We start from the raw sequence: 15,460 nt of genomic DNA on the forward strand, positions 1-15,460 counted from the left end.
CAGCAAATGAGTTAACTTCTCATTGTCTCAATTTTTCCATTGATAATAAAAGTACAGAGGGAGCATCATATTTAATAGGAGGGATCTATCCCCTAAAGGGCACATATATATCAGAATTACTTCTTAAATCCTTTACATCAATAATAAAATATATGCTTTTGTATATACCTTGCTATCTCAATGTCTTCTTCCAAACAAATTCACAGCAGCTGCTCTGTCTTGACTGTTAGTGTAGCCAATTTTCTTCCATAGTACAAAGTGTACTCTCGCTTTCCAATGCACAGTTTGGTTTAGATTTAAGGAGCTGTCTTGAAAAAAACAATAACTCTGAACTATGGAATCAAATCAGGAGGCAGGTACTTGAATTACAGGATGCATAGTGCAACTGATGGTGTCATGATGGCATACATATTCAGATAGTCCCAGTCAAATCAGAGCCCCCCCATGTTTCCTCTACCCAGTACTCTGTCCAGCACTGGTGCCAGTTGGCAAGAACATGAGCTTAAGTGATGGATTAATGAGCACATCTTTGCAGTAATTACAGTGTTTCACCTTCAGGTAAAATGGGGACCCAGGCTAGTCAAGTATATAGCAGTGGGTTCAGGCGTCCCCCGTGTGCTGTTTATAAAACAAGGATGAGCCTGAAGGGAATGAACTTCTCTTGAACTGAGACCAAGACCTATTTTCTTGTATGATATAGTAAAATGATAGAATGGGAAATGTGGTGGGAAGGAACACACAATTAAATACACATGTATGATATTCATATGCACGTATGAATATAGAAGAGGTGATGCTACTATACCTACCTCATTGGAGTTTTCAGAAGACCAAATGAGATAGTATTTCTAGGAAATTTAGAATAGTACCTGATTTTGGTAAGTGCTTAATAAGTGTTAGCAATTTCTTTTCTTTCTTATTTATTCGCTATTAGCATGAAGTCCAAAGTCCTTCACACAAGATCTTTTTTCTCCTGATTGAATTTTCAAGAACCAGGATTAGCAGAGGGGAAGGAAGAGTGACTTACTTCAGCCCAGTGAAGAGAGAAAGAACTGGATAGCCTAATAGGTTCACTGCCCTCTGCCAAAAGAGGCACTCCTGAATGTCTGGCTCCGTGGATATTGGTCCTCTGGAATGGTGAGAGTAATCTTGTTTGTCCAGATTCCCACACGGTGCCTAGTGCTACCAAACACTCAGTCTTTCAAGATTATAGGCACATTAGTGGATACTAAACATGCTTAATCATTTCTTCCCCCAGATCTAGACACATTGTTGAATCCAGGAGACCTTCAAGTCTCAGCCATATTCAGGGCAAAGCTATCTTTCCTAAAAGAGTTAACTGCTGGGGTGGTGTGCCTTGATTACCAGTTTGGTCTTCTCCTCTGCCAATGAGAAATTTTTCTCCGAGGTCCTTTCCAGCCAATGGTCCTTCATTAATACCATCTCCATCTACCAACACAGGTCTGACCATTTGTGGCAGATAGGCACAATAGTTCCTTCCATCCCTGTATGCATGCCCTTTACAATACGATTTTGTGACTCTTCCATCAAGAGATGGACACTATTTCTCCTGCCTTAGAATGTGGCTGGCCCTGTGACTGGCTTTGGTGAACTGAATATAGTGGAAGCAAGGTTTTGTGCCTTTCCAGCAAGGCCTCAGGGGGCTTTGAATCTTCCATAATGAGACTCCTGGTGTTTCAATTTATTATGTGAAGGAGGCTGAGCTTACATTCTTGGTGATGAGAGAGCATATGGAGAGAGAGGCCCAGCTGGCCAACTGGCCAAAACTGCAAGTCTGTGTACAAGGACATCCTAACTCTCCAGTCCCCAGCGACTACAGCCACATGGGTGATTCCAGGTGAGACCAGCGGAACAACTCAGCTAATCTCAGCCCAAACTGCTACCAGAGAATTGTGGGCAACTGAAACGGTGGTGGGTTTATGCCACTAAGTCTGGGGAAGTCTTTTCTGACACAGCAATAGATAGCTAATACATGATCTTGGAATCCTGGGAGGAAAAAAATTGAGATTTCTATTCCTTCCCTTCAAGAAATCCTCCTGGGCCTCCTGTGCAAATAGTTCTCTCACTGAGGGATTCTCTAGGAGGGGTAACATTCTTCCTCAAAGTGCACTTATTCTTTTATATTCTTCCTCAAGGAAAGTACTGCACTTTGGAATCTGTCTGTCTGTGTGTTTCTCTCTCTCTCTCTCTCTCTGATCCAAGGAAGACTACATATGCTACAGTTTGCTTTCTTAAGACTGCTTCCAACTGTAAAGATAGAAGTGATAAGCTCAATTATTAAATTATTTTTTAAAATGCTTTTTACTACTAACCTGACATCATATGGCTACACCATAATTTATTAGTCATTATTCCATTATTGGATATTTATTATGTTTCTAAAATTTTACAACTGTATCTATTAAGAATATATTCTTACATAAATGTCTGTTCACATGTCTAGCCATTTCTTCAATACAGATTCCTAGAAATACAATTACTGATTTAAAGGGTATAAATCTCTTTTTAAGCTTTTAGTGACCACTTCAAATTGCTTTCCAGAGAGACCCAGAGAATTTATATCACTACCAGCAGTACATAATAGTACCTATCTCCTTTCCCTGCCATTATGGATTATTAACTTTTTAAAACTTTGCTGAATGTTTTATAATGAAGCATAGTATTCTATTGTTACTAAAACTTCTTTTAGTTTAGTAATATTTTCATAACAGTTTTTCAATAATTTTCTTCTATTCTTTTCCTATTTGTAGTTTGACCCCTTAAGTACATTTTTTATATTAATTATCAGAGCTCTTAATATTTAAATGATGTATTATTTTTTTTCTTGATACTATCTTTCACATGTGAAAAATAACTAATTTACATTTTTATAAGAAAAAAGCTATTAAAAAATATTTATTGTGTTGAATAGCCCACATTATCCACAGTATATCTTCCATTTTTTCCCCTTCTGTCTTCCACCAAAATAAATATACAAAAGTGTTTTCTAGAGTTGAATGCAATTTAAAATTTCCTACAGAATTTAAATATTTCCTTATCAAGTTGTAAGGTTGTGTGCAGTAATAAAGGACTACAAGCTTGACTTTCCAAAATAAAAAAAAAGAAATACTTATGAGAAGTAAAAATATATCAGAAACACTATTCTATTAATCTCTTGATTAAGGCAGTTAGGTTTCTTCTAACTAGAGATGTTTCCACATGCATTTTTTTTTTGAAGTCTAAGTTTATACTACATAAGCAACTGCTAATGGTATCTCTTGGTATTAGTAGAATCGATAAAAGTTTGTTTGGGGGCATAATTTTATTGGACTGTCTGAAAAGAGATTTTAAGTAACAGTATCTCTATACCACCAACAAAAGTGGCTGGGATGGTATAGAGACATTGCTATTTCCATCTTGCATATAAGCATTTTTATTCCTAAATTCCCTTCTGGAATCCAGATGAAAATTTCTAAAAAAAAAAGAAGAAAAATCTGGTGTTTCTGACCCTCAGAACACTTGGCATCAGCAGTTGGGGAATGAGAATGGACAGAAAGTGGTTCTCTGGTGGCTATAATTTGTGTTCCCTCTCCTAGACCGACCCATTCATCCTCCAACTTTTCATCCCATCCATGTGAAGGTCTAAACATATCTTAAATATTATCTTTTCCTTAAAACTAACAACTATTCTGTTTTTGAATCATTTTCCTTTCTCTTTCAGAGAAAGAAATGAAGTGATTTCAAGAAGGCAGAAGGTTTTTTAAGAGTTTTGGTGAATGCCTTTCTTGCCTTTTTGGAATTCTCATTGCCATGGAAATCCACAACTATAATTCTTCTGAAGAGTTTTGTCTTAATCACAGAGCCAGACTACTCCAATATGGCCCTATGGAATAATAAGCATTTTGGTCTTTCTTCTCAGTCTGGGTAACGTTCTCATCCTGGAACCAGGTTTTGTGGCACAAGGCAAGGTGGACATTTTTTGGCCTGCTGTCTGATATTGCCTCTCCTGCTACATGATGAGCTTAACATTCTCTGCAGAGGTGAGTTTTATTGAATTTTCTTAAGGGTATGAATTATTACTTACACAATCGCCCCACAAGTTAGTCAACCAATTTAAAATAGAGGTGTCATTCTTTTTAAAAATATATTTCTCATGTATAGCTTTGTCACCTGTATTAAAATTATAAATTCATAAAATTTGTTCATTTTGAAATTGTTTTGCAAGTATTCCTGACTGATATGGATTCTTCCTATCTGCTGCATTTCATTGAAAAACGGCTAGCTTGAAATTACTCCATGAGTTCCAAGAAGGGCCCTGATTTTACTTCTGTATGAGTGGGACTATGCAGGATATGAAATAAGAGGTTTAAAGCAAGAATGGAAAACACTAGGGTTTAAGATAAATAAATGCAGAAATAATGAAAAAAAAAAAGGAGCTACCATCCTCAGATGAGTGTATGCTGAGGTGAATTCCATACAATGTCCATAAAACAATTTTTAAGAGTCCCAAAATTCATTGCTAAATCTGCTTAATTAGAGATCCTAAAAAATAGAAATTTCAAGGTGTTTGTCCCTGAAATTTTGCTTACTCATTTTATCAATATTGCTTGAAATACCACAAATCTCATTTTCTTCATGTTAGACTTTCCAACACTAAAAGGAAATGTTGACTTTTAAAAGAAAAAGAAGAAACAGTTTTTACACACTTAAGAATAATTTAAGCCTAAGACCTGAGGTATAGTAACTGCTTTATTTTGATTGTCTTATTTCATTGCTGGCGTTAGAAAATATCAGTAGCATTTCACTTTTTAGACTATATTTTGCAAAGCAATTATAATCCTCCCCACATATTTTTACATGAATCAACTGGTAAACATTCTTATTCCCACATAATCTTCAAATAAGTATCTAAGTACATAAGTAAATTGATATTTATCAAATTAACTCCTACTCAATTAAATTATGTCAAATTATCAAGTCACTAAAAAATGCTGAAGAGATAAAGGAGATACTAGGGGTATTCCTACTGTCTTGGAAAGATTCTGGAAAGCCATCACATGTTAGCAGGTTGTATTGAGCTAAGAAAGCCTCACAAAAACATGGAAAGAAAATCACCTCTTCTTAACAGCTTCACCAAACTGAAGTAGAATTAAGGTTACATACACATCTTTAATATTCCTATGAAATAATTCTGAATTCTCTACTGGCCTTCTTCACTACTTAGATTCCATTCACCCAGTCTCCATAATGCATACAAAAAGCATCAGGGAGATTTACCAGCCAAGACATCAGTCCTGGTTACTATAAATTCACAGAAAATAAACCAGAAAACCTGTTGTGACCACCTGAAGGCCACCTGCTACTGCACTGGCTCTTGCTGGCTCTGATTTCTGCTGTTGAAATAGGCAGCTCCATTAACTTGGTGTAACAGGTGTTGGTGTTGCTGCATCTACTGTGGGGCGTGTGTTTGCATGTACACATGCCGTGTGTATACATGTGTGTGCCTGTGTATGTGTAGGTAGGAGGCTATAACAGTTCAGATACGTGAGTTTGCAAATGGTAAAAAATGAGGAAGAGAAGGGGTCAGATTATATATGGGCCAGAATAAGGAGTTTAGACTTTGTTATAGGCAAGAGTTCAAAGCAGGGGATAAAAAAACAAAGTGAGTTTAGGGAAGCCACTCTGTTGCAATGTGTGGAAATGAAAGGGATAATTCTAGGGAAAAGATTTAAAATACAGATATGAGTAGGAGAGTTTTGCAAATACAGTAAGGATCTGGACCAAAGCAGCTGTAATAGGAAAAGGGAGGAGTAACTTAATCTTACATAATGATTAAAATATTTTGGATCTGATTTTAATTCACACATATGAATTTGAATACTTTCCCTTTTAAAAAATAGTGTCATGTTTTATATGGTTTATAATAGATAGAGGTATGGTTTTGAGTCTATATTTATAATCAAACTATGATTTAAGTCTATAACTCAACAAGGAGCTTCTTAAAATATTCTCCTCCTCTCTAGTCTCAGATGGATTTGGATTTGCCATTGTATTGATATGATTCATTTGTCACCTTCTATCTAATCAGTCAAAATTTCATTGTCTGCTGAAGATGATCAGTGAATATTTGTTGAGTTAAGTAACATGAATAAATCATCTGAGTGATTTAAAGTCAAAGAGATTATTTTGCCAAAATTTTAGGCTGACATAAATTCTGTTCTCTTTTCACCATAGTAAAGTTGCATGGGGAGCATACACACTATGGCCAAATGCATTAACCAATAGAGAGTGACCTTCACTGTCAGCCCAGGTTATTCCAAAGATTAAGGCAATCAAGGTCATTCAGACTTCCAAGGATTGTTAACCTCATGGCACGATTATTTTGAGTGACTCTAAAGATACTCTATTATTTCACCGGATTATAATGCTTGAACACACTAGTAGCCCCTGTATTACTGGCTGATTGGGGAGTTGAAAGGAAATGGAGATGGGTTTTGAGTGGTCAGTCATAAGCAGTAAGAAGCTGTCTGGGAGCCAAAGTTTTGAATGTTTTGAATGAAATGACTAAAATGATTATACTGTACATGACCAGGCTACTCAGAGATAGCAAATTAAAGCAAACCTATGGTTACCGGCAGGGAAAGGGGGGAAGGGATAAATTGGAGATTGGGATTGACATATACACACTACAATACATAAAATAGTTAACTAATAAAGACCTACTGTGTAGTGCAGGGAACCCTACCCAATAATCTGTAATGACCTATATGGGAAAAGACTCTAAAAAAAGAGTGGATATATGCATATGTATAACTGATTCACTTTGCTGTGCACCTGAAACAAATACAACATTGTAAATCAACTGTACTCCATTAAAAATATTTAAACAAATAAATAAATAAAGCCTCCCTCTGATCTGCTGTGTATGTATTTTAATGCACAGCCTCTTCATCCATTAATTCCTCTGAAGTGAAATTGAACTGAAATAGTGACCATTGTCCCTTCTCCAACAATCCCCCCCCCAAAAAAAGGAATTCATAAAATAAAATCTACATAATTGTATCTTCTACGGATTACTGGAAAAGTACAATAAAGCACATTGCCAAACAAAAAGTGCTGAGGTAAGAGAAAATCAATCAACTAAAACAAATAAATAATAAAATAGAAATGGAATCACTATGATTGCTCCTAGTTTTCCCTCTCACATTTTTTAAAGATGTGACTATGACTTTGATTTGCAATGCTTCTTCTTCTTTCTTAGAAAATTGTTTGGAGAGCTATTATTTTTTTTATCTGCAAGGGAAGATTATACTTAAATAGATTCAAATTTTAAATAGATGAAATGATTAGCAAGCCTTGGGAAAATAAATTGTTGAATAATAAGAACTTGTCCATTTCCCATGGTGCGTGGGCTTTCCGTCCTGACTCTCTGAGAATCCTGCAATGACAAGTAGTCACTTAATAAAAATGCAAGCCAGTTGACATGCTCCCATTTCCAAAAAGACGCAAACAGTGTACAGAGAAAGCATTTGCTTTTAGCATCTTAAATGGAATGTACTGTGGAGGTGTAATATGATTTCCCTCAAGTTCTTTCAAATTAATATGTAATATTGTGTACTTGGTATTAAAACTTGGTTGTTATATGGGCTTATGAAAAGATAATAGAGAAAACAGAAATAAGGTGTCTGGCTGTGGTTTTGCTCTTGCTTACTTCTCTGAGCTTGAGCCCATAACAAGGCCTGCTAGTCAACTGCTACAAGAAGATTTCTGCGGCCTCCTTGCCAATATATGGCTCCCACATGGTTTGAAAGCAGCAAGTCTCTTGGCATTTGATCAATTGAAAGATACAGTGGTATGAGAAATAGCTCTAACCAAATGAGTTCTTCTGGTGGCCATCTGGAAAACAGCACAGACACACTCAGCTTACAGTGGGTCTAGAAATATGGATACTGATGGCCACACTTCTCCAGATCATATGCCCCATTTGTTGCTCGAATCAATTAAGCGAGAGACAACTTTTCAGCCTGTGAACCTTCAATGTAAAAGAATTTCATTAAAATGCAAAGTTCGTCATAGTTCTATAACGATATGTTAACATGTTCATGCTGGTAGTGATGGGCCTACCTGATGTGTTTGAACACTTACTAACATCTGTTTCTATTTCATTATATGTTTCAAGATAAGATGAGGTAGGAGTTCCATCATTCACATACTAAAAAATAATTCACTGTTAGGTAGTACGTTAGAAACATAAGGCAAAGTCAAAGAGCACTGCCATTCTATGTAGATTCTCCTCCATTCATCCAGGATGAAACGGACTAGAATGAGGCACATACTAGAAGTGAATTGTCGTTTTATTCCTGTATCTATGAAGGACCCCCTCAGTAGAACGAACATTTATTTTAATAAACAGAGTGATGGTTCATATTCCAAATGTAATCTCTCAACAGACACTTTGTCCCAGAATTTTTTTGTTTTATTTTAAAGGTTTTTACTGTGCTGTTATCATTTACTTTGGGATTGTTTAAATTCATTATTTAATTTACATGCTAGATATGCCCTTTAGTCTACAGATGCTATTGAATTTACCTTCCTATACCTAAAACTTGGCATGATTTCTATAACATAAGTAATACTCAATAAATGTGTTTGTTTTTTTATAGAAAGAAAAAAATAAGTATTACATTTATACTCCTATTCATAAAACAAATCACTCCTGTTGGATATAAATATTACCAACACGTATAAACCTGGATTCTTCTTTCTCAGAATGATTATAAGAGAGAAAGAAAGAATGAGAGAGAGAGAGAGAGGAAGGGGAGGAGTTGGAACAAGGACAGCAGTTAGGAATTTTTTGCTTTTTATATTTGAGAAATTTATGCATAATAAACTGATAAATCCTTGTTGTTTTTACCTCTTTCCCCTTTCCCCTCTTCTATTATCTTTGTCATATGAATTAATTTCCCTGGAACAGGTCAGTCAAGATGGAAATTTGAGCAAAAATATATGAACACTATGAAAAATAGTGTTCTGTCACACACACACACGCACACACACACACACACACTCACATGCAAAGCCTTTATGCAATGTTAGTGATGGGTAAAAACTTAGGGCACTTTTTCCCCAGCTCATTCTTCACAGGTGATTATCTGTAGAGTGCTCTGATAGGGGAAATGAGTTTTGAAGAGTCAAACACCTGGATTTGAATCTTAAGACATCTGTTGCTTTCTAGCTTTGTGATCTTGGGCATGCTTCTTAACCTTTTTAAGTTTGGGTTCCTTCGTCTATGAAATTGGCACGATAATGCTTATTTATAGGCTTGTCATGTATGGTAGTGAAATGATATGCCTAAGATCTCCGTTGCTGTGTGCAGAATATAGATACACAATAATTTTAACCATTATTCTTTTATGGATCACCTATGATAATGAGGTGGTATTTTTGTTTATGGCTTTATTGTGAATGTGTTTTCATAGGCGTATTCTTACTACCTTTACAATTCCATAAGGAATTGTCATCAAAGTCAATAAAATTGAAGCCTGTTGGAGTTTGTCTTTTAAAGGTGCATGATGAATGGAGAATAAGAAGTGTGAAATTGTGAAAGAAACACTGCAATAAAAAAAAAGGAACCCAAGTTCAAATCTCTTGCCTAATACCTTTTTGCTTAGAATTTGATCCAGTCACCTGGTGTTTCTGGGCCTGAGTTGTTTCACCATGTAAATATGAAGGACATGGTCTCACCTGGAAGGAGGCAGAAATTTGAGTCAAACCCCTAGTTTTTCCTGTCCTTCCCAGATCTGAACTTTTTGTTACTATACATGATTTTTTAATACTTATTTCTTTTATTTTTTTTTAATTCAATGGTATCATGGAACAAAAAGAGAGAAGCTAGACAAATGACACTGCCCAATAAAACTTTCTGTATTAAAGAAAACGTTCTACAACAGTAATCAATATGGTAGCCCTCTAGGCACATATGAGTGACAATTGAAATTTGATAGCATGACTAAAGAAATGAGTTTTTAAATTTTATTTAATTTTATTTAATTTAAAATTTGATTTGAAGAACCATGTGGCTGGTGGCTATAGTATGGGATAGCACAGAACAGACTATAGAAAAGCATTAAGTCAGAGACATCTCACAGGCCTAGTCATTGCATTAAAATAAACTTGGTGGATTATTAGGAGAGTTCATCCCTTTTTGGAATAATAATATATGTGACCTCATGAGAGCAAACAAATTTTTGGGGAAGGGAATCCAGTTTGATGTAAGAAAGCCTTAACATGGAAAGCAGTAGCACCCTTTTTGAAATTTCTTTAAAAAATTTATTTCCTTCTAAGTACTTTTCTGTTGTACTAGAAAAGAGTACTCCTCATGAATGCTTCATGATTTAAAGCCAATGTGCTGGGTTCCCACCCATTCCATCTTGAGTACCTTCTTTTATCTCTTGGTTATCAAATGGTAGTGGGTGAAGAGGAAGTATGGGACTTTTGTAGGGTAGAATTTGGAAATTTGTAACATGTGTAGCCCCAGTTTTAAATACCATATGAAACAAAAAATAAAAGAAAATTATTTTGAGTTGAAATAGCCTATATAAGGGAATACAGAAAAATCAGATGACTTCTTATTGAGAAACTGTCAGTATTTGAAATTCTCTGGTAAATATCTTAATATTTTATTTAATATTTTATCTATTTAAAATATTTAATATTTGGTAGTTTATTTCAATTAAAGTCTAAACAAAAATCTAGATATTTTTGTTGTTCAAAATTTGTCATTTATTTTCCTGTTACAAACCGTTTAAAGAGTTACAAAACAATCATTCTAGAGAGTTTTACATTCTACAAAGCACTTCTGAAAGCGCGTGTCATCATTTACCTCTCACAATGGAGTAGTCCTGAGTCAGGTATCACAGTGTCTTTGTTTTTGTTTTTTAAATAATAAAACTAAGTTTTTAGGCAGTTTGACTCCAATGGTCACATTATTAAGAGTCTGAGAATCAGAATTCCAAATCCTGTGTTTTTGCTTTTAAACGTTTCCATTCTCTGCTTTGCTTTTAGCACTGATTAAATGTTCCCATTCTCTACTTTGCTTTTAGCACTGATTAGGTGGTTTTCTCTCAAAAAGCCAATATGCCACTGAAACTGGTACTCCTTCATGTCTAATACATGATTTTTTTGGGTGTATGATCCTTTGCTTCAGAGAAATTCTCCTTGTGGAGACTCACAGAGGGTAAACACAAGCCCCTATGTGATTTATGGTTCTGAGAATCATTCCCCTTCCCAATTGCTTTGTGAATCATATCTGTTCTGAGGTTGTTTTGCCTTATTTGGATTCAATTTCTTTTGCCTCTCCTTGCTCTAACAGAGATTTCTTAGTGGATGTCTGCATCATATGTACAGATCTTATTTTAAAGCTGTATTTAAAGATACAATGTCCATTGTATGGGTCTGGCTGAAACGTCCTTCCTTCCACACACAACCTCCAGGAATGTCCACTGTGAGTGAAATGGAACAGCTTTAATTAACAGTTTATTGGGGAGTGTTAAGTCCATATAACCTTGTGCCTTACTAAGATGTAGAAAGTCTGAGTCATGATGTAATGGTCAGCACATGATTTTACTTCGGATTTTGCCTTGTAAAAGGAGCAGTCCTTAATGGAAAACTGTTCCAAACAGATGTTCATAACTCTAGCATTGGTACTGCTGAAGTTAAAAGTATGGTGGGTCTTTGAACATTCTTCAGAGTGCCTTACTCAGGAGTGTTGACTTTATGTTCAATATTATGTTCAACATTACAATGAGACTATTTATGGTACCATACGTTTTGACATTATTCACAGGATCCCCAAGTTAGAGAGTGTTTAATGTATCAAGCTGTCCCTAATCCATGCATCTTTTCTTAATATTTTCTTCTTTTTAAATAGCGGACAATGGAATTATGAGAATAAATAAACCCATAAAACATGAAAAGGTTAACAATGAGCATGGATTTTCACCATTTCCAGAAAATGATATATGAACAGATCAACAAATGTGCATCTATATGTTCAAATAAATATTAAAAACAGTCATGTACAGGTCTGACTTAGTTTAAAAGTGGATACCATATTAAGACTCCATGCTCCCAGTGCAGGGGGCCCAGGTTCGATCCCTGGTCAGGGAACTAGATCCCACATGCATGCCACAACTAAGAATTCACATGTCACAACTAAGGAGCACACATGCCACACCTAAGGAGCCTGTGAGCTGCAAATAAGGAGCCCACCTGCTGCAACTAACACCCTGTACAACCAAATAAATAAATAAAATATTTTAAAAAGTGGATACCACAGATATGAAAAATGGAAAAAGAGTTAAAGAAGACAAATTATTTCAAAATGGTGTATGTTGATCCTCTGTCTATAAAAAGAGCTTTTTATGTTATTGTATTTTGCTCTGTGTTAAGCGCAGTCTGACTTGAATATGTAAAGTCTACACACTCAAGTTTTCAAAGTCTCTGACTTTGTGGAGAAAAACTAACTACATGGATGTTGATTGTATTTTTTGAAGAAGGCATGAAAAGTTGTTGATTCCAGAGGTTTTAACAGTGGAATCACTGTTATTTAGATGAAAACATAACTTAAATCAAGTTATCAGTTATATATTGTTGAACCTGCATGGTGGCTGTAGAAAATACCAGCTTAAAATCGCAAGGGAGTGAAGTGAGATTCCCAAAACAAGTGGGGGAAGGTACAAGGGCTACTTGGAATGAGTGATAAGAATTTCTACTAAATAAAGACACAGAGGGGCCACAGGGGTGACGGGTGGGAAAGAAAACTGGACACACAGGAGCTCATATTTCACCCTTGTGGAAGAGTCTGTAGGTTGTCTTGCTTCACTGCATTCTCACCAATGTCTCCCCTGCTTTTCTCTACAATGAAGGGAGGGAAGCTTAAAGCCAACTTTCCACATTCCTTGTGGTTTCTGGGAGAAACTTTTCCTTCCTCAGACAAGTACCAGCTCTTCCTCCTCCTTTTGGAGTGGATCACAGTGGTGATGACTGGACTTGCAGCAGCAATCATGGGAGCATGAAGGAAAGCCCAAGAAATCATGGAGGTCATGGCTCTGAGTCCTCCAGCCGGTGGACCATGGCTCGCCTCTGCCTGCCTCCAGCTCTCTTGCTGTAGAGCAAATAGCAAACTTGTATTCACCTAAGATCCTGCTTACTCAAGGGTTCTGTGCAATCAAATACAACCTTTGATAAAGTTCTGAGAACAGATCAGAGAGAGAGAGAGAGAGAGAGACAGAGAGGGCGGGAGGGAAGGTGGGAAGGAGGAAGGGAAGAAGAAGGAAAGAAGGAAGGAAAGGAAGAAAGAGGAAAGAAAGAAAGAGAGAGAGAGAGAGAGAGAGAGGGAGGGAGGGAGGGAGGGAAGGAAGTCCAGTATTCAATTTGTCAGGTATAGCACTGATTTGACAAATCTGTGTCATGCAATCCTCATAAAACCTGCTGAAGTAAGTAACATTTTCATCCCGATTTCACCGATGAGGTAAATGAAGCTCTGCCAGCATAAGAACCTTGTCCATGTTACACACATAAAATGCCATGACAGCTGGTCCATCTGGATCTAAAATCCACAAGCTGAACTTCTTTGCAATGTTGCCTTTGACTTCAAATGGAAGAAGCACAGAGGTAGGCACTGAAGATGAAGGGGGTGTACGCTGGGGGCAGAATATGGGGCTCAGGAAAGAGGACAGTTTAACATAGTGTTTCCAAAGTTGATGAGCAAAAGAGTGTTTACCAAATTCTTTTTTTTTTTTTTTTTTTTTTTTGCGGTACGGGGGCCTCTTTTTTTCTTTTTTTTTGCGGGCCTCTCACTGCTGTGGCCTTGTCCGTTGCGGAGCACAGGCTCCAGACGTGCAGGCTCAGCGGCCATGGATCACGGGCCCAGCCACTCCGCGGCATGTGGGATCTTCCCGGACCGGGGCAAGAACCCGTGTCCCCTGCATCGGCAGGCAGACTCTCAACCACTGCGCCACCAGGGAAGCCCTTACCAAATTCTTTAAGGGTGAGGCCTATGACAAATGAGGGTAGGATTCCAAATGGAAGGGTGCCAACCTAAGGTGCCCTTAAAGATGAAAAGGCAGAGGGTTCCCACAGTGAGAACTAATAAAAGACCCTGAGCCCAGTGAGGAACCAGCTATAGACGACCGTGTTCACAGAGTTCAAAGTCAACAGGGTGAGGATCTGAGCAGCATCAGGAGCTCCTCTTCGAAACAAGCCCCAGAGAGAAACGGGCCTCATTCCATCTCCTAAAACAGCACTGCGCAAAGGAGCTCTCTGTGGTTAGGAAAGTGTTCCCTGCCATGGGCAGCACGGGACACAGATGAGGTTGATAGATGGCCAGTGTGACTGAGAAACGGACCTTTTGATTTAATTTAAATAGCCACATGGCTACCGATTGGGCAACACAGACCAAATCAGTGGCCCTAAAGGGGGAGGCAACTTGTACAGATTCACCTCTGTTGGATGTCAGATATAAGAGAACATAAATCTCAAATTAAAGACGGTACTGACCTTGTCAGGATTTCAGGTTGTGGATGGATGGATAGCGTAGGGAAAGCAGATGTTCCACGTGTTTTTCTGGTGTCACTGAGAGCAAAATTATTCTCATTTCTTTCTTATCAGGAAACTTGCTTGATATATTTCTTCCCTTTCATCTATTTCCAAGCTTTCTTTCTTCATACTTTATAAGCATAGTTAGGACTCATATTAAAAACAACAAAGATTACCAATAATAAGAAGAAAAATAGTCTCTCCACATTTGGTATCCCTCCAGCTACACCTTGACCTCCCTCCCTCCTTCCTCACCTTGTCAAGTTTCCTGAGAGGACCACATAGGTATGTCATCTTTGTCCTTTATTCACTCTCAGCCCTCTGATTGTGGTCATCTTTCTGAAAATATGAACATCCCACTGAAAATATCAATGGTGACAAATGCAAAGACACCTCCAATTGTACTTGAATTGTGTGTCTGCATTAGCCCATGTTAAGCACTACTGGGAAATGTCTTCTCCACTGGCTTCTGCAACACAATTAACTGTAGATTGTCTCATTCTTCCTCTCTGTCTCTGTTTTACACTCTTTTATCAGCTCATTCCTTTACTTTTATCAATAGATGCTAGGGCTCCCCAGGGTGCTCTTCTCCATCCTCTTGTTTTCTCCTACCACAAACATTTCCTGGTGACCCTCATCCATTACAATAAAGTCTAACAATACTGCACTGAACTCTGTGTCAGTCCCTGGTCCAAGCACTTTAAAAGGATTGATTCATCAATTTTCACAACCATTCTATAAGGTAGATACTGTTATTGTGCCCACTTTACAGATGGGAACACAGGTTCAAGAGAGGTTAAAAAATTTGCTCAAGGTCAAATAGCTGGTAAATTATGAGGATGGAAATTAAATTCAAAGATCA

The sequence above is a fragment of the Physeter macrocephalus genome, chromosome 11 (assembly GCF_002837175.3).
Source record: "Physeter macrocephalus isolate SW-GA chromosome 11, ASM283717v5, whole genome shotgun sequence".
NCBI lineage: Eukaryota > Metazoa > Chordata > Mammalia > Artiodactyla > Physeteridae > Physeter > Physeter macrocephalus.